Here is a 20,162-nt window from a genome sequence, read left to right as displayed (position 1 = left end):
ATTGCTCAAGATTCTTTGACCGTATCAATGAATGTACATTGTAATCCTCTAGCATGCAAATCCTTTGTGTATCATGCTCCTAAGTTTCAATAAGAAGTACAATATCATCTTTGCTTGTTATTTCATCTATACCAATCCTTGCATTCCATGGGTACTCATTGCAATTCCAAAAGCATACTTTTAAATGTAACTCGGTCTCATAGGTCACGTATTTCTATTTGCTCAAGGGACTTTCCTTCTTGGGCATGTTTTCTTCATGAGAGATCTCCTTGTTTTTATTACTTCTATCCTCATATGCCTTGCCACACACAATTTTTGCTTGATAGTTCAATCTTCAAATATAAAATATTTTGTAGCTCTCAAATAAATCCAACTACTATCAAGGATACTCTTTCATTTGGTCTCATCTGGCATGGTGCATAGAAATGGTTGTTCTCTTGACCGAGAAGCTCCTTACTTATTCACTCTATGTGCTCCGTAAACCATAACTCAGGGCATGCCAAAGTGGGTTTTGAAAAAACTATTTGATAACAATGGCAAGAGAAGGAGGTGTCTCTAACTTCTCTTTGGTAACTCCATGAATAACAATGTTTTTGGAATGTCGCTCCCCGTTCTTTCAAATCTTCTATATCCACATTCTCAAAATTCTTTGTTTGGACCATAGCTTGCATGAGAGAGGAATTAGGAACCACATTGGTATCACATACATCAAACCAAGACTTGTTTGTGCATACATTTTTCATATCGCATACATCACATATTGAGGCGGTCCGGGGCGGGCAACAAGAAGAGTGGCCTCTAAGCACCCTTCTAGGCTCCCGTGCTGCTCAATTGGGTTGGAGTTGGAAAAAACAACAAACACATACACAAACCCGCAACCTAACCCTACACAAATTTGGGGCACCACTTAGTTTGGGATGCGAACTAGGACGCGTAGAGAGAGAGAGAGAATCAAAGTGAGATTTGTATTTGTTCAACATGTCTTGAGTAAATTACACTACAAAACATCACAAGAAAAGCCACCCCAATCACTGTCTTAAGGCCAAGGGAGTCCTCTCCACCCTGTCGCCCTCTTACAGTATGTGGGATTTATGGCTAAATTGATGACAACACCTAGAGACAAGCTATCAAGAGCTTAAATAAAACACCAAGACACTTACACATCATTGTTGTCCATGATTTCATGTTGGAAGAGAGACAAAGTATCCATGCTTAGTCCAAATCCACCCTCCTTGATTTAGCAAATGTTGGGCTTATACTAGTAGGAGAAATGATAGATTTTCTACTCTCAATTGAATGATCACTCTCTCTTACAATGGCATAGAGTTCCCTTGCTAATCACCCCTAATACAACACATATATATGCAAATGTTGGGCTTACACTAGTAGGAGAAATGATAGATTTCTTACTCTCAATTGAATGATCACTCTCTCTTACAATGGCATAGAGTTCTCTTGCTAATCACCCCTAATACAACACATATATATACATAAGCCAATGAGATTCCACTCAAGAGCCCTTCTTAAGAGATTGAGCTTGGCTTCTCAAGCTATGGCATACTGCTCTTGCTTATGGATTCCCCCTATTGTGCTAGCTACACCCTCCTTTTATAGCAATTTTGAGGGCTAGGGTTACTCCTCTACCATGGTTGGGTTAGATTTTCAGCACTAATCTAATTTCTTTTTCTTGGAATTATCAAGAAGTTGGTGGGGATAGATGAAGAAACGAGAGAGGAGAGAAGTGGAGGTGAGAACTTTTCATAGTAGGTTAGTGTTAGTAAATTAGTAGAGTTAGTATTTTTATTGATTTACAAATGGAATTGGATATTTACAATGGGAGTATCCATGTAAGATACAAATAAGGAAGAAAAACCTCTTAATAGGTAAGAAAATATGGATTTCTTACAATGTTGATGCTCCAAGTGGTTTGAGTAGGGTCAATTTTGACGCTTGTTGACGGTCCACTAGCTTTGACGGTACGTTTTTTCTCCACTCTTGACCTTCCTTGGGAGCCAAGGTAATTGAATATGAGTAATCAATCACCATGATGCTGTCTTTCAAAAGAAGAGGCTGAATTTTGTGGTTTTTTTGATAGATATAAGTAATATGGAGGAGGAAAAATGACTAGGTGGTCAATTTTGGAATGGAAGTATGTGTAGAAGACATGAGTTCACCATGGTTTCTCTTATTCTTCAAGGTTGAGAAGAAGGTGAGTAGGGTGCAGACAGGAGTGGTGAGAGAGGTGGGGATGATGAGTGGAGAAGTGTGTGTGAGAGAGGAAAATAATAAAGTGGAAGAGGGAGTGTGGCTGCATAGCATGGACAATCTGGGGTCCACTAATAAAATCATAGCTCACAGTTCGTAGCTCAAAAACATATGAAAAATTTTGAGGCAAAAGTTCAACCCACGAGCTACAACTTTTGTTTGTATCACCTTTTCAAAGTCGGAGATCAAGTGACCTTTAAAAATTCAGCAAAATCGACTGTCTTTTTCCACTGCACAAAGTCCTTGTGGGGTCCTTCTTTGGATGATTCTTTTGAATGCCTCCAAGAGTGAGCCCTCCATAGTGCATGCATGCATGCCACATACCCTTGACCTTATTTGGTAGGTCTATAATTGAAGATATTGTGAAAAGGGTTTGCTAACCCTCTTTGGTCATATGTGCACAATTTAAAAGAGTTGTGCCATACTAGTTGTCTGCATATTTTGTTGATTAAAAAAAAGTGCTACTTATCATGAGCCAAGTTCCAACTTTGACTTTAAAAATGCATCAATTCCTCTCCACCATAGTTCTAGTACCAATTTTAAGGATTGGCTTCTATTGCTTCAAGTACCAATTACATGGTACATTTTCCTACCGACTTTTGTGATAATGTGCGTTGTGCAAGAGAGGTATACACTATATAATTTGTTACACCTAATTCTCTTGGAGAGTGTAATAAATACTCTTCCTCATATTCAGAGAGCATTTTTCTTTTGTATCCCCTTCCATTTGAGAGTTAATAAGTAATTTCTTGAATCAAAAGATATACTACCTTATGAATATAACAATTGTCATGCTCTTTTTCAAAGGAGGAGGTTGTGAATTCATATTTCCTTTTCCCATGTGAACCTCACATGGGTTGCATGTTGGCAAGCCATCAACATGCCAAAATAGTCTTCTAAACCAGCTTCATGCGAGGTTAGCTCTCTCTCTCTCTCTCTCTCTCTCTCTCTCTCTCTCTCTCAACCCTACACTTACCTGCCTTGCTCTTGTAGTGGGTGCCACAAGCTTTGCTAGGCAAGTTATAAACCTTTCTAGAGCTCTCACAAAGGGAACACCCTAGCAAGGGCTTTGATAGACATAGTCCATGATAGATGCCTTTGCTTTCACGTCTAGGGGCTATTGCATATTTGACAAATAGCCATCTTTATCACCTTTGCTTATCATGTATCCTAGCGCTTAGCAAATTGACTAGAGGTATGCCAAGATGGTTGGTGCAAACCTTGCATGACAATAAATTGGTTGCTCCTAGCTTTGCAAAGTAGCCAACAAACAGGGATCGGCCCTCTGCAAATTTGTTGCATCATCGCTTTCGACTCATTACCCACCCACTTCCCTCAACATGGAGCCCAACAATCCTTTCTTGTGTAAATGCAGAATGTTGTCAATGCCCACAATGTATTTCCCTCACATAAATAGTGGGCACTATCGCCACTGAGATGTTCAAAGCATGCCTGAGCTCTTGCTCATCTTCTTGACGCTCCGATACACTCTTCTCTTCAAAAGAAATCCCCATTAAAGATTGCAGAATGCTTCGTACTTGGCTGCAATTCTCATAAGCCTTTGAGCCCGCTTGTGCCGTGAGTAGAACACTACACTAGCCATGCCCGCGTCATCTCTGGCTCACTTGGAAGAAAGCCTTTCCTATATCTAAGATGTTCTGTCGCACGAAAGCCCGCAAGTTTTCTGCGTATTTACATTTTCTGTCAGGAAATTTCCAAGGTTCACAGCAGTCTTTTGCGTCCTTCCCTGCATTGCTGTCTGGCTTCATCGTATCAAAATTCAAGTTTTATTCTGGCTACACACAGAGTTCAACCTGCTCTTCCTGAGATCCTTCACCAGGCGCAGAAAATTGTGTGGGCTGTCCTCTATACTTCTCACTGCATTCCACTCCTCTTTGGACAGGTTTCTTACAGAATTTTCAAAAGAGTCAACCATCTCAGGATCGAAGACGGGAGTTCCAAAGTCTTCTAGCTCCGGTCCATCTTGACATTGCAATGTTGGCAAGTAATTTGAGGCCCTTTGGGATGGCAGTATATGAAGTGTTTCAGAAATAGGACTTTCGCTGTTAGATAGTAAGCTACTTGTAGGCGTCAAAGGATGACTACTAGAGGGCAACCAATCCTTAAGGCTTGTGGTGGTTGAAAACTGCGGACTTCAAGGAGAACCCGTGCATTCCCCTTCATACAAATGAGCAGTTGCAAAACCCAGACTATCACTTATACAAATAGCTGCTGTTGCTTCATGGATCGGTGTGCGAAGAGCATCCACATTTGAATAGAGAGTTTTTCCTCTCACTACCACTATTATGGTTGAACATGTATTTGAAGAAAATCTCCCTTTGCAGAGTTTCTCTCTTTTCACTCAATGGATCATCTATGGTGGCGATGCTTGTGCATTTAGGGATACTAATGACACCATTTTCATCATGTGGGTGGATGTTCTGGTCGAATATGGTTTGTCCAAATGGGGCCACCATCATTTTCTTTAGGTGTTGGCGGACTTCTCTTGAGCTCATCAAAGGCGATAGTGTAATCCCTCGTCTTGCAGAGAGAGCCATATCCACATCTTCTACAGATCCAATCAAGTTGATAGATGAAGAAGATTTTGGCCTTTGTTTTCTAGTTTTCTTGTTGGCTGAGACAACATCAGTTGCATGCAACTTATCAGAAGGTTTGCAACAGAGTATTGTTGAAGATGTTTGCTTGATTTTGGGTAGTACCAAATTCGAAGAAAACTCATGCAAGTTTTCGAAATTTGCAGAAACATCTTCCTCGCCAAGCCCCTTCATGAGCTCCAGGATGTCTATAGTCTCCAAGCTCTCCTTGGTGGATCCTGCAGGCTCTAACGAATCAGATGTGCTCTTTATGCTCGATATTGGGACAACGGTGGGCTAAGTGTTTACCTTTTGCTACAGAAAGCTATGTTCCTACGCATGCAAGGTGTTCGATGATAAAATCAGATGCAATTGTACATATGAACTTGGTGGAAGATCATGGAAAAGCTGCGCTAAGAAGCTAACCTCTCCCTTGTCATAAACCCTTGCATATATTGTTTACGTGAAAAGCACAAAAGAGAATGTCTTTACAGATTGGAGCTTTGATATCTACTATGAATGCCAAGCAAGAGGCCAGGGTTTCAAAACTCTAAAAATATTTTTCGTAGGGCGAGATTGCTCTCCCCAAGATGCACTGACATGAGACCGCAGCCTCAAATGTCCTGGAGAAGACATACCTGTCTTAGAGGAATTTTGCAAGAAAACTTTGCTATCCAATGGCTTGACAGGGGCATGCTTTCTAAGGATTTCATAATTGGCTGAGAAGATAGCAGCGACGTAGCTCCCGTCCGACGTTGTCCTCAAGCTCCTGATGATTTGGATGGTAAACCTTCTGTGAATCATTTTGTCCCATGAGGAGGTCTCCTTAAAGCTTGTGGAAGGGCTTTCAACCTTCTTCAAAGCGCACATCCCATGATATTGCGAAAAGAAAGAATGAGAATTCTGCAAAAAGAAAGTGAGACCCTGGCAAAGGGATTGGAGGTTACAACTAGTGTGACTGCAAAAATGCCAAGCCAAGCCAACTTACAAAAGAAAGACCTACAATCGCAAGATCCAAATTAGTCAAGGATGTGAAGCAGCCAGAATCTTGAAATGCAAGGGATCGGGCTTATAAAAAGAAAGGTCCACTCTGATTCTTGAGCGCGTGGGTGCCTGTGTGTGTGTGTGTGAGAGAGAGACAGAGAGAGAGAGAGAGTTACCCGGAAACATGGGTGGTATGCCACGGACAGGGCGTCGGGAGTGAAAGAGAAACCGCGGTAGGTGGGTCACCTTCCCTGCTCCGCCTCCTCTCTTTCGCTGCTTAACAACAACAGCAAGGACATGGCGACGCTGTTGCTGAAACATGTTGAGTCCCACTGCATAACAGAGGGTACATGTTGTTGTGCATATTATGCTCAAAGGGAACTCGACAATAATGCATTTTACAGTTGCATATTATGTAGTGTTGTGCTCAAAGGGAACTCATATGCATATGGGATGTAAATCTCATGACTATCAATTATGTTTAACATAAGATGCTATTAGTGATAAAAGCGAGGGGTTTTAAGCACGCCCACTATGATTCAACCGCTACGACGTACGGGTGTGGATGCAATCACGTAAAATTATTTGACTGCAAAATAAAAGATGCTACTAGTGGTCTTGTAACCTTATAAGATGCTACTACTAGGCCTACTATTGACTCTATGCCACTCCATTGAGAATTTAGTGTATTGTTCATCAATGGAAACTCCAAAATCCTATTTTAGTTTTCACCCCATTACTAGCAAAAATTTTCCACATCCCACAAACAACTTGCTTTTCTTCGTACCTAATAGTTGGCTAGAGGAGGACTCCGAGAGGAGATGTTTCAACCTATTCATGTCGCTTATGGGATGGAAAGGTGAACACCATCCAATCAATGAGTAAGGAGCTCTTGAACGAGAGATGGAAAGGAATCGCGTGTAGAATAAGGCATGCAGGTGGTTTGAACCATATACAATGCTTAGCCTTATCCTCCACATGAATTTTGGGTGGAAATTTCTCTCTTTTCGTGCACTGAGAACCTATTGTGTAGCTCTCTATGCGTACTATGAGGGCAATTCCTTTCCACGTTTTTAGATAATGGCCAAAAGGATACTAGGAACATGCTACTCGAGAAAGACTCAAAACAAGGTGATCTAGGATAGGATTACTTACTTGACCAAATGGAAAAGTTATGCTCTTTTGGTACATCAAACTAATGTAGCTCAGTGGAGTTCTCTTAGCCTAAAATATTTGATAGATAGCTTAGTTGCATTCTCGATACCCAAACAAAAATGTGAATTGTTATCATTAGTAAATGACAACCTTCTTGTTGGGATAAAGACCACTATGTCTTGGCAAGTGGCCGTCCATCCCTTACTATCACCACTATGTGGATAACAGAGAATAAGAAGCTCCACGATTATTGTGCCTATACTCCACCAGATCTCTATGTATTCTTTTTCTTCTTCTTCTTCTTCTTCTCTCTCTCTCTCTCTCTCTCTCTGCCATTTTTGACCTAGTAGACAACAATTCACTCTTTTGATTGTAACTTCTTCAAATAGACTCGGATTTGAGTAATCTATAGTTTCAATCAAAGAGCACGATGCCCTCTATGCACTAATGTTAAAAAAAAACTTCGTTGATGAAATACATTTCTGCAACAACATTTCTAAAGTGAACAGGTTCGCGGAAGTTGACTCTCATCTCTTATTACATACAATGTCTTTCGGCCCTTGCAAGAGTTCTTCTTCTTCAACAAGGTCCATTGCAACTATTGTAGAAAATGATCCAAAATCCCTCAATTATGGAGATAGCAACACAACCACTCCACCAACGACATCAAAAACCATGATTATGACATACTTGGTATTGTTGCAAGCGACCGTAAACAAGCAAGTTGAAGACTTATAGGGCACTTGTAATAGAATTGGCCTATTAACTTGAGAGTAGCGGAAATTAATTAGAGTACTTTTGAGAAATTACTTTCTGAGCATAGCGGGTGATCATAATTGAAGATAGCAACATAAACATAGCAATTAGTTAACTTGGCATAAACAAAACTTTTGCAAGAGAGAGAATTTAGAGAACGTGACAACAATTGAGGACTGGATTTATGTGGAGCTCCCTTCAATAGGCATTTGTATTATGATTTCTCCCATCAAGAGAGATTTGTTACAGTACAATCTTTGTGTTCCTTGTGACCTAGGTGATGCAATTAAGATGGAAAGATTCATGCATCACGAGCATAACATAAACTTTGAGGAAAGCATTAACTATCCCAAGACCTCAAACACCTTCGAAGGTGGAGAGAGCTAGCAGGGAATCAAGTTAGGGAACAGGAAGAAGAAACATTTTATAGGAGAAAGAATTAGTTCCTCACTTATCATCACTCTTCTTGCTAGCATACATAATAGTATAGTAATGAAGATGGAAAAAATGGCAAGCTTAAGCATTGAATCATGGCTCTTGGTTGGATTTTCACTCCATAGCCAAGAGTGTTGGTGTACTCTCTACTTGGTTGGAGAAGGAGAGGGAGCTCTTGCACTTTGCACTTCACACAATGAGTGTGTGTGTGTGTGTGTGTGTGTGTGTGTGTGTGTGTGTGTGTGTGTGTGTGTGTGTGTGTGTGTGTGTGTGAGAGAGAGAGAGAGAGAGAGAGAGAGAGAGAGAGAGTATACCCCTCAAGCAAGCCCCTAGCTTCCTTGGTCGACCCCCCCTTGTAGCTCATGCTTGAAGCTCATTGGACCCCTCCAGGCCTAGCCAATCACAAGCAAGAGGTAAATAAAGCAACAAGGGTAGCCTTGGGACATGTGTCCCCCTTTCCCCTTTGAGAGGGAGCAAAAATAATTAATTAAATCTTCTAATTTATCATTGGACCCCTTGGGTGGCCAACCAATAGGCTTCAGGCACACCATGAGGGCAACATGAGGAGGAACTTGAAAAGTGTCCCTCTTGCTTTCTTTGTATCAAGCTTGCCTTGAGAATGTGTGTGTGTGTGTGTGTGTGTGTGTTCTCTCTCATCCCCACTGATGTAGGGCTCGCCCCCTCCTTGTAGGGATTAGATGATTGACTTTTTGACACCTCAAGCCCCTCAACCTTGGGCCCGGTTCCCACCACAACCTTAGTCCTTAAGCCCCTCAAGCTTAGGCCGGGTTCCCACCTCAAGTACAACCCTAGCATGACAAGCACCTCAGTCATCAAGCACCTCAAGCACCTTAAGCTTGGGTCGGGTTCCCACATCAAGCTTAGCCGTAGCTTACCTAAGGTCAAAGGAATTTTAACACTAACTATTGGAGGTCTTCAATGAAGCTAACCTGAAGGTCTTATGCTCCATTGGTTAGCCTTGCTCTTTGATAAACCATCTCTCATTCGGGCCCCTTTACCATTGGCCCCGTGTTAAGATAGATCTATAAGCACATGTCTATATGTTAACCCTTGTTCCCGTTTATTCTCCCACATTAAATGATCATTTTAATATGAGAAAATCATTTGGGTTGGTTAGATATTAGATTTTATGACATTACCATTCTCTAGAAATCATAGTCGAGGACGACTATGAGAGGTAGAAGAGATAAAGCCTTAGTCATTAGTCAATCTTACTTAGCGGGTAGAGGATCCCTTTTTACCCTACGACATCTTTCCAAGATGGATGACCAATCCATTTGGTGCTTGGGAGACATAGCTGTCGCAAGCATGTTTGCTCTTTAGTCCATTTCATTCTCCCAAAGGAGAGTGACAAATTCTACTTGGTGTTTGAGAGAACATCACAAACATGATTCTAAGCATGCATACTATTTAAATTTGTGCACAATTAAAAAGAGAACTAGTCTTATAAGACAAAACATGGGTCATTTAAAAGAAATTTGTACATTTGCTTAATCTAATGTAGCATTGTAAGCATTGACAAGGTTCATACTATCCTTAAGTTGTATTCCCTACATCCATCTAGCATCTTCAAAAGGATAATTTTTGAACTTAATAAGATATAGTCGGATAATCTTACCATGTCGTAGTACCTTGTCTTCATGCTGAAGAATAGGTTCAGGTTGTAGCACCTCTTCTTGGTCTTCAACTTTGGGAGGGTCTTCAATAATTGGTTCACTTGGTGGATCTTCTTTGTAGGGCTTAAGTAGGCTCACATGAAAGGCATTGTGTATGAGCCAATGGTTGGGCAACTTGAATTGGTAAGCACTACAAGAGGTACTTCACATTAGGGACGCTTGCAGTGCGACGCTCAAAAGTGAAAATCCACGGCGTCGCTATGGGCGTCGCTCTTCTATTTGTTGCATAGCAACGCCCATAGCGATACCGACAGGGATTAAACATAAATTGAGAGCGCCACAAAATCAAATTTCAGATCTAAGTTTTTGACGCTCAAGCGAAAGAGGTAACCCGTGCTCTCCCCCTCTCTCTCTCTTTCTCCCTCCCCCCCCCCCCCCCCCCCAACACACACACACACACACACACACGAGGAGAGGAAGGAGAGCCAGGTATGCTCCTTCCTTCTCCTCTCTCTGATGTTCCCTTCCCCTCTTTCTGTCTCTCTCTCTCTCTCTCTCTCTCTCTCTCTCACACACACACACACACACACACACACACACACACACACACATTGTCTTTGAGAGAGAGAGAGAGAGAGAGAGAGAGAGAGAGAACATGCATAAACAAAACACACATACACACATACATGCATAAACAAAGAATGCATACACACACACATTGAGAGAGGAAAAGAGAGAGAGAGAGAGAGAGAGAGAGAGGGAGAGAGAGAGAGAGGAGAGAAAACAAAGAGAAAGAGAAAGAGGGAGAAAGAGAGAGAGAATAAAAAACCAAACAGAGAGAGGGAGGGAGAAGACGAAAGAGAGAGGTAAGGGGAGAAAACAAAGGGAGAGAGATTATGTTAAGATTTAAAATTAGGTTAGATTACATTTAGATTTATGTTTATGTTGAGTTTAAGATTAAGTTAGATTTAGATTTACGTTAGATTTAAAATTAGGGCAAGATTTAAGGTTAGCTAGCTTGTTAGATTTAAGTTAGATTACATTTAGGTTTAAGATTTAAGATTGGATTAGATTTAGGTTTAGGATTTAAGATTGGATTAGATTTAGGTTTATGTTGAGTTTAAGATTAGCTTAGATTTAGATTTGAGATTAACACAAGATTTAAGATTAACTAGATTAAATTTAGTTTTAAGCTAGATTACATTTAGGTTTAGGTTAGATTTCAGATCAGAGTAGATTTAGGTTTATTTTGAGTTTAAGATTAGATTAGATCTAGATTTATGTTTGATTTAAGATTATATTAGATTTAGGTTAGATTTTAGTGCATGTCAATGAAGGCGCGCTTTGCCCAAAGAGCAAACACTAGTTACACAACAATATGTATATTCCCATCATAATCTGACACCTATTAACTCACACACTAAACATATTCAATTATCCATGAATCACCACATGTTCAATTAGGTTAGATTTAAGATTAAATTTTGGATTTAGTTTTTATATTAAAGTCTACCTTCAGGATTATGGTAAAAAAGCTAGAGTTAGGTGAACGGTGATCCCTCTTTTCCTCTCTACGGATGCGACCTTAAGTTGAAATCTTTCAACCGCATGATACTTAGATTGGAGGCCAACATATAATGTGCTACATGTTAAGATGCCGTGAATTGCTACAGCTAGAGAAGAGGCAAAGGGGTTTTGTCCACTACATGCACTATTATGTAGACGTGGGTGTGTAGATTTCTCGTACCCACAAATATAGGCATTGACCAATAAAGACAAGATTATAACCCGGTGGTTCTGATCTCTGTGCACCTCTAGACCGAGGTGTACGGGGATTGGACATGACTAGAGAATGTGAGGTAGTTTACAGTGTGAACAAAGAGAGAGAGAGAGAGAGAGAGAGAGAGAGAGAGAGAGATAAAAGACGGAGGATGTCAATAGAAGATTAAATTTATGTTCAGGTTATAAGGTTTTTACCTTCATTATGAGTAGTGACAAGGATGTGGGGCCGTCCAACCGAAACACCTATCTCTCAACAAGGATCTTATGTCCTTGTAATCAATGCAAGCATGCTCTGCGAAGGACAAGACGTGTTTCTTTGCAGCACGTTCGCAAATTTGCCGAGTTCGATCCATCTATTATAGATGACGCAGGCACTTTGGTCAAGCAGCATATGCGGGGCTACTAGATGTAGCCTTTGACAGCTCGAAGGATGATCATGCAGACCACATTCCCAACAAGGCAATTTTTGAGCCTGAGATTGATGAAATGATTGAGATGATCATGGATTCAGAAAGGATTATCTATGATGATATGAAAAGTGAAGCCGATAAGCCATTGTATGATGGAGCATGTATGCCTAGATTGAAGGCGCTCCTGGTTCTTCTCGACATGCAGGCAAAGTTTGGATGGAGTGACACTAGCGTCACAACGCTCTTCAGGTGATCTACTCAATGTGTTTACAAGTGTACTGTATTTTTTTCGCTGTGTAGATTGCTCAAAGAGCACATACTACCAGCGGATAATGTGATGCCAGATTCCAGAGAGGAACCAAGAAAGATCTTGCGAAACTTGGGGATGGATTACAATTCGATTCACGCTTTTCCGGCCTAACGACTGCATTCTTTTTAGAGGGGAATACATAGACATGGAGAAGTGTCCGAGATGTGATTCTGAGAGATATCAAGTAGATCTCCACGAAACAAAAATTCCACAAAGGTTTTGCAACATTTTCCTCTGCTTCCTCGCATCAAGCATTTCTTCAAATGTAAGTACATGGCCGCCCGAGCATCATGGCACGAGGAGAATAAATCTTTGGATGGTGTGCTACGGATTCCTGCAGATTGTGCAGCCTGGAAACATATAGACAAAACATGGCCGGATTTTTTCAGGGAAGCTCGAAATTTGTGCCTAGGCCTCGCTATGGATGGCGTAAATCCATTTGGTCATAGATCAACATCTTATAGTGTATGGATCGTTATCATCGTCAACTACAACATTCCCCCCTGGTTGAATACCAAGAAGGGGCACCTGTGGCTAAGCTTGATTGTGCCGGGGCGGTATAAAGTGAAGAATATGGATGTGTATCTTCGTCCACTATTGGAAGAGCTACAACAATTGTGGATTGGCATAGAAGTGGTGGATATGAGCCGACACATAGGCCGACCGAATGCTTTAATCAGAGGCATTTTAATGTGGACCATGCATGAATATCCTAGACTAACAGAATGCTCAGTTGATTTACACTCAAACTCAAACACTGTAAATCTTGGTTTTTTCTCAAGCTTATCTATTGTCATGTGCATACATTTAGGGCTTCAAAAAAGCAGATACAAAGCATATGTCACATGTGGACCTAGACCTAATGCACGTCGGCCACCCTCATTGAAGAAGAAAATCTACGAAGGTCATCAAGTGTATCTTCCAGAGAATCATGTGTTACGCGATGGATTTCTAGGAAGAGAGACACCGAGGATGTCTGCACAAGCATGGTTAGAGAAGAAGGAGATGTGTGATGATGGTTTGCCTCCAGGGATGAAGAGACTCTCTCCATGGTACGAGTTACCATATTGGCCCAGACTCATGATCAACCACTTGCTCGATCCAATGCACATATTCAAGAATGTGGTCTGTAGGATTTTTGCCCGTCATTTGCCTTAATCGCACCTTAGGAAACTTACGTAAAACCCAATCATTTTCTTTGAATGTTAAGGCCCTTCTGTGCTTGTCAACGCAGATTTTTGCCTTGTTGAGAGATGGATATAGTCTCCTTAATTTTTTGAAAAGATTATTGTAGGTCATGGCTATACTCATCGGTAGCGAAGATCTTCCCATGTACTTTGAGTAGCAAGGGACTTTTAGGCCTTCCCTCAATGATCTCAAAAGGTGCTTTTGCCATAGAAGTATGTACAGTATTATTGTAGGCATACTATACAAGAGGTAAGTACTTTTCCCATTGTGAGCGTTGATCTACTTCTATAACATAAGTCTTGAGTAGATCGAGCATCGTAAGATTGGCTATCTTACTTTGGCCATCTGTTTGTGGGGGATAGGCCGAAGAGAAATTCAATCTTGTTCCTAGATTTTTAAAGAGACCTTTCCAAAAATTACTAGTCATTCTAAGATCTCTATCTGACACGATGGATGTTGGTTATCCATGGTGTTTGAAAATCTGAGATATGAAGAGAGTTGCCATTTGGTGTGCCTTAATAGTCTTTTTGATAGGAATAAAGTGTGCTTGCTTGCTAAACCGGTCGACTATTGTCCATATTCTCGCATTCCCATGGATAGACTTGGGCAATCCAAAGATGAAATCCATGGATATACTCTCCCATGGTGAATTTGGGATAGGCAATGGCTGGAGTAATCTAGGTTGGGATTCATACGTAACTTTCTCACGAAGGGAATGGGTAACACATAGCCTATTGCCGTGGAGAAGATAACCATCCTACAAGGTGAATGGTTCCTCTTTCTTCCCCAAAGCAAGGGCTGACATTATGTCTCTAAAGTCAGGGTCAATAGCGTACTCATCTATCGTAGAAGATAGATCATTGTGAGTAGCTATAGACACCGCATTAACTTGTGGTCATCATGAAAGTGCATCAGCCACTTGATTGTGCTTACCAATAATGTGAGCAATATGTAAATCAAATTGCAAAAGAAAATTTTCCCACCTCATTTGTTTGTCAAAAAGCTTGGTTTGCGTCATGAGAATAGCCATAACTTCCGTCGGAAGAGGAGAAAGGTGAAGAAGAAGTAGAAGAGGATGACCTCTTTCTAGGCCTTTTCTTCCTTTGTTTCCTCTCTTCCCTTTTGGAATGACGAGGACAAGGACTATGTGTTGATATTTTCCTCTTGGTAGGAGTGGGCGATCGTCTAGCCCGCCGTCTTCGTGGAGCCACATCTTTGGAGTAAGTTAAAGTTTCATTACTTTCTTGCTCTTTGGATTCCTCCTCTCAAATGGGAGAGAGTTTTCTTTTGGGGTCTCCTCAAGAGGCCTCCTAAGCTCTCTCTCCTCTTGGAGAGGAATGGAAATCCAATAAGCGCGAAGTTGTTGTGTAACTTCGGCTTGCAAAGCAGGGTTGCCCTAGCTTGCTGCAACCTAGTAATGAGATAATTAACAAACAGGGGAGCATCATCATTAGCACCTTCATGTGAAAAATCAAAGCTATCTATGCTCATTCTACTCTCTTGGTTATTGTCAGACATGCTAACAAAATTTATGTAGGTACTTAGTGTAAGATTTGGCAATTCAAAACCTTAGTTGCCACTCCTCTTAGCCTTTGAAAATTGTGTCTTAAATATCTACACCCATGGCTCAAAGTGGTTAATTATAGAGAGTAGTGGAGTAGGTCTAACATAGCAGAGATGCTGAGGGCTAGCTCCTTTCGAACTTATTATGGCTCAATAATGGTGGTAAAGATGTAGGCAAGTCTAAAAAGACTCCATTATTAAGTCAAAATCTCCCAAGATGTGCACCATATCCCACATAGTGGGTTCAACAAAACCGATAATGGATCCCAGTTTCACTTACCCTAATATATTTAACAGAATCAACCATTTATAGGCTACTTAAGGACATCTCTTCTTCAACAAGAAAAGAAAAACCAAATGCTCTGATACCAATGTAATGGAATTGGCCTTGAGAGTCACGGAAATTAATGAGTACTTTTGAGAAATTACTTTGTGAGCATAGCGGGTGATCTCAATTGAAGATAGAAACATAAACATAGCAATTAGTTGGCATAAACAATACTTTTGCAAGAGAGATAATTTAGAGAACATGACAACAGTTGCGGATCATATTTATGTGGAGCCCCCTCCAATAGGCATTTGTATTATGATTTCTCCCATCAAGAGAGACTTGTTACAATACAATCTTTGTGTTCCTTGTGACCTAGGTGATGCAATGAAGATGGAAAGATTCATGCATCATGAGCATAACATAAACTTTGAAGAAAGATTTAACTATCCCAAGCCTCAATCCCAAGGCCTCAAACACCTTCGAAGGTGGAGAGAGCTAGCAGGGAATGAGGTTAGGAAAGAGAAAGAAGAAACATTTCATGGGAGAAATAATTAGTTCCTCACTTATCATCACTCTTCTTGCTAGCATAGTAATGAAGATGGAAAAAATGACAAGCTTAAGCATTGAAGCATTGATCTTGGTTGGATTTTCACTCCATAGCCAAGAGTGTTGGTGTAGGCTCTCAACCTCTCTACGTGCTTGGAGAAGAAGAGGGAGCTCTTGCACTTTGCACTTCACACAATGAGTGTGTGTGTGTGTGTGTGTGTGTGTGTGTGTGTGTGTGTGTAAGTATAGTCCTCAAGCAAGCCCCTAGCCTTCCTTGGTCGACCCCCCCTTGTGGTTCATGCTTGAAGCTCATCGGATCCCTCCATGCCAAGCCAATCAGAAGCAGGAGGTAAATCAAGCAACAAGGGTAGCCTTGGGACAAGTGTCTCCCTTTCCCGTTTGAGAGAGAGGACTTGATAAATGCAAAAACAATTAATTAAATATTTTAATTTATCATTGCACTCCTTGGGTGGCCAATCAATAGGCTTCAGGCACACCATGATGGCAACATGAGGAGGAACTTGACAAGTTTCCCTCTTGCTTTCTTTGTACCAAGCTTGCCTTGAGTGTGTGTGTGTGTGTTCTCTCTCATCACAAGTTTCCCTCTTGCTTTCTTTGTACCAAGCTTGCCTTGAGTGTGTATGTGTGTGTGTTCTCTCTCATCCCACTTAATGTAGGGCTCGCCCCCTCCTTGTAGGGATTAGATGATTGAATTTTTGACACCTCAAGCCCCTCAACCTTGGGCCCGGGTCCCACCACAAGCTTGGCCCTTAAGCCCCTCAAGCTTGGGCCGGGTTCCCACCTCAAGTACAACCCTAGCGTGACAAGCACCTCAAGCATCTCAGTCATCAAGCACCTCAAGCACCTCAGTCATCAAGCAAGACAAGTACCTCAAGCAACATGAGCTTTGGGCCCTCTTCCCACCTCAAGCTCAGCCCTAGTTTTCCTAAGGTCAAAGGACTTTTAACACTAACTATTGGAGGTCTTCAATGAAGCTAACCCTAAGGTCTTGTGCTCCATTGGTTAGCCTTGCTCTTTGATAGACCATCTCTCATTTGGGCCCCTTTACCATTGGCCTCGTGTTGAGATAGATCTATAATCACATGTCTATATCTTAACCCTTGTTCCCATTTATTCTCCCACATTAAATGATCAGTTTCATATGAGAAAATCATTTGGGGTGGTTAGATATTAGATTTTATAACAACACTTGCAATGGAGAATGGCACGCTAAGGGTTCTTGTTGTTGAGAATGAGCATCTCAAGTGGACACTTGAGATACAAACAACACCTTTTGATGCAAGTTAAAGAGGAAGTTAAAGAATGTAAACATTCTCTTGTGGACTTGAATGCTTTGAAGGAGCATTTGCACAAACTGGAGTATAACCATGTATTGAAAGAGGAGAAATTTGACACCATGATATTGATAGCCGTTTTTTGGCTATCCAAATTGCCATAGTGAGCTACCTCACCCTACCAAAATCACCCAAACACTGTGGCTATCCCTACCATTTCACTGTACATAGGCGTGTGTGAGTTAGGGGACTTTCCCCATATTTTCTTAAAAACCCTCAATTAGCTAGTCACTGGGCTAGTTGAGCCAAAAAAATAAAATTAAAAACTAAAAAAAGGGTATATTATGGCCTCTTTATGTGTAAGTATTTCATTGTATATAGGGCCTAAATATAATGAATCCAAGATAAGCCCAGATTCACCTTTGAAAGAAAGTGCAAGGTATAGACCCAAAGTAGTCACCCACAAGATAATATAACCATTAACTCCATCATGTATAGTATTGTTTGCAGAATAAAGATACAAAACTGACAAAAGTAAATCAATGAACAATTATACACATTATAAGAAAAATCACTTGATTGTTAATGTTTGCAAATGTACTAGTTACAAGACAATTGTCATTATTGAGAAAATACATGGTTTTTCAATAGTTACAAAAAGACGTATACATGTCACCTCATTATACATGCTATGACAAAAGGAAACTAATGCTATCTGGCTACGGCTAGAGAATGACGTCGTCTAATCAGACATCTCATCGCATCCAAGCGGCGTATCTGTCAAATTCTGCAAAAAAAAAACAATAAGACTTTCTGTAAGTATAAACATATAATTACAAAACAATCTATTTTCTTAGCTTATGATTAAAATACAACAAATGTAAAAGAGTAAAATGAAATACTAACCATGCCACGAGAACTTAGAATGTCCATGAGGACGTTTAAGCCCTTTCTGCTTGCGTAATCGCGCTCGTACGGTGTGGGGTTACATCCTGTCATCAACCACTGTTCAAAACATACAAAGAATCCATTAGGTTAGAATTTAGAAGTACAAATAGACGTAACTACCAAACCTAAAGAGCAATGCAAAAACACTTACAAAATTGGCCTCAAATGATGCCCACCCGCCGCTCCTCACGTGGTGCGAGCTCCCTGCCTCTACTCGCGCTTTGGCTGCCTCCTTTTGTTGCTTCCACTTGTCTGGATTCTTGCGTGCTGCTCGCTTTTCATTCTTCCAATCTTCTTTGGCCAACCAATCTGGTCTATTCCACCCATTCTTTATTGCTTTTTGTACTTCAGAATGCTTTTGCTTGCAGTATTTGCGCATTCAAACCTTCATGAGGTATTCATTGAAGTGCTCATCTCGACTTGACACGAGAAACTCGTCATGCAGCATGCTGATGACTCTGTCTTTTAATTCACTTGGCACTTCACTCCAGGTGTTTAGTATGTAGTGTCTAAACATCTGAGAGCCAAGACCGCGCATGCGCAAGATCACCTTCTTGCCTTCTTCATCCAAGATGATGCCGCCGCTGATTTCGATCGAGTACGAAAAGCCATCTCGTTTGTGATGCGTGAACCTGGGTGTCTTGACAGAGGTCTCTAGCGGCATCTCAATGGCGGTATGGACGTGAGGTGTCTTCACCGGAGTCTGGGCCCCGAAGCGAGGAGTGTGACTGGGGTGACTCCCAGAGGAGTAGCTAGTGGTGTGTAACCAGGAACGACCGATAGCTACCCAAAACCTGGCGTAGATGGTGATGCCGTGCCGAGTGTGGGGGCGGGCAAAGAAGGAAAGGTAAGGAGCCTCGTCAAACACGAGGTGGTGTCGAAGCATCAGCGGCGGCATCCCCATAGCAACCACCACTAGAGCGTCGGTGCCTAGACGAGTGTGAAGATCGTCTCGTCGACACCAAAGCTTTGGAGCGTGCTGAATGCTCCAAAACAGAGGGAGACGCTGAAGGAGTAGAATGACGTGATGGTGCTCTAGAGCGATGATGCTCCTCTGCTAGGATGACAAAGAAGAAAAAAACTCATCATCATCCGTACCTGTATTAAATACACGAACATTTAATCTTAATATTGAATGGAGAAGAAAAAATGGACAAATTATAATCTATACTATAGATAATAGGGAGAGGGATTCCTATGTAGAGAGAGAGAGAGAGAACTCATAAAGGGGGAGGGATTCCTGCATAGAAAGATTCCTGTGAAGTTCTTGTGAATTTGTCTTCCGTGTGCATTCTGCGTATCTTCTAAAAGCTATGTCTTGAACAACATGCCTTTTATAGGTAACTGTGACAGCACTGCGCTCCGAGTGCGATGGGGACTGAGGCTACAATCGTGAAGGAGGTGATCTATCTCAGCTCATTGATGCTGCTTATCCCTCCACTAGATCTAGTTGACCGGGTGAAAGAGACGTAAGAAGCACTATTCTGGCCCCAACAATAGTGTTTTTTAGCGTCTCTTTCACCCGATCAACTAGATCTAGTGGAGGGACGAGCATCATCTAGGAGGAGAGACGGATCACCTGCTTCATGATTGTAGCCCCAATCTCCATCGCACTCGAAGCACAGTGCTATGCTTGTGAGAACGTACCTGGAGTGGAAGCAACGACGATTTAACACAATTTAAATTTCTCAAGTATAGCATATAGACAAGAATGGACAAAAAGCCACGTGAATACAATATATATTATAAAATGGAGAAAAATTATTCAAATACAATGTTTATGGATTTAAGAGGTCTCTCTCTTATCCTCGCATAGCTCAACATAACTCCCTATGTCTATATAGATCTCTTCATTTAGGCAGATGTCCCCCGTTTCATTTTGTAGATCCTCTACATGCACCCCATTGAGAGTAGCACCTTGATGCTAATTGTCTAACACCACCTCAGTGGCTTCTGACTGAGCATATTCTCCTATCTCCTCCATTGATGCCGCTGTGATTGGCACATGGTAGCCCTCATACGT

At 41.3% G+C, this 20,162-nt stretch overlaps 1 pseudogene across 1 annotated transcript; it reads right to left on the bottom strand.

Annotated features, from left to right (window-relative positions):
- Positions 1-1,311: 1,311 nt before the first annotated feature.
- Positions 1,312-6,224, bottom strand: LOC147430045 (uncharacterized; annotated as a pseudogene). The gene is made up of 3 exons (XR_015185831.1): positions 6,073-6,224; positions 5,498-5,762; positions 1,312-5,098 (listed from the first exon to the last, which is right to left on the bottom strand). The product of XR_015185831.1 is annotated as an uncharacterized LOC147430045 (transcript).
- Between the last annotated feature and the right edge of the window lie 13,938 nt (positions 6,225-20,162).

Source organism: Adiantum capillus-veneris, chromosome 22 (genome assembly GCF_014529385.1).
Source record: "Adiantum capillus-veneris isolate H3 chromosome 22, ASM1452938v2, whole genome shotgun sequence".
Classification (NCBI taxonomy): Eukaryota; Viridiplantae; Streptophyta; class Polypodiopsida; order Polypodiales; family Pteridaceae; genus Adiantum; species Adiantum capillus-veneris.
The sequence above is the reverse complement of the archived record's forward strand: the minus strand, read 5'-3'. Positions and strand labels throughout refer to the sequence as shown.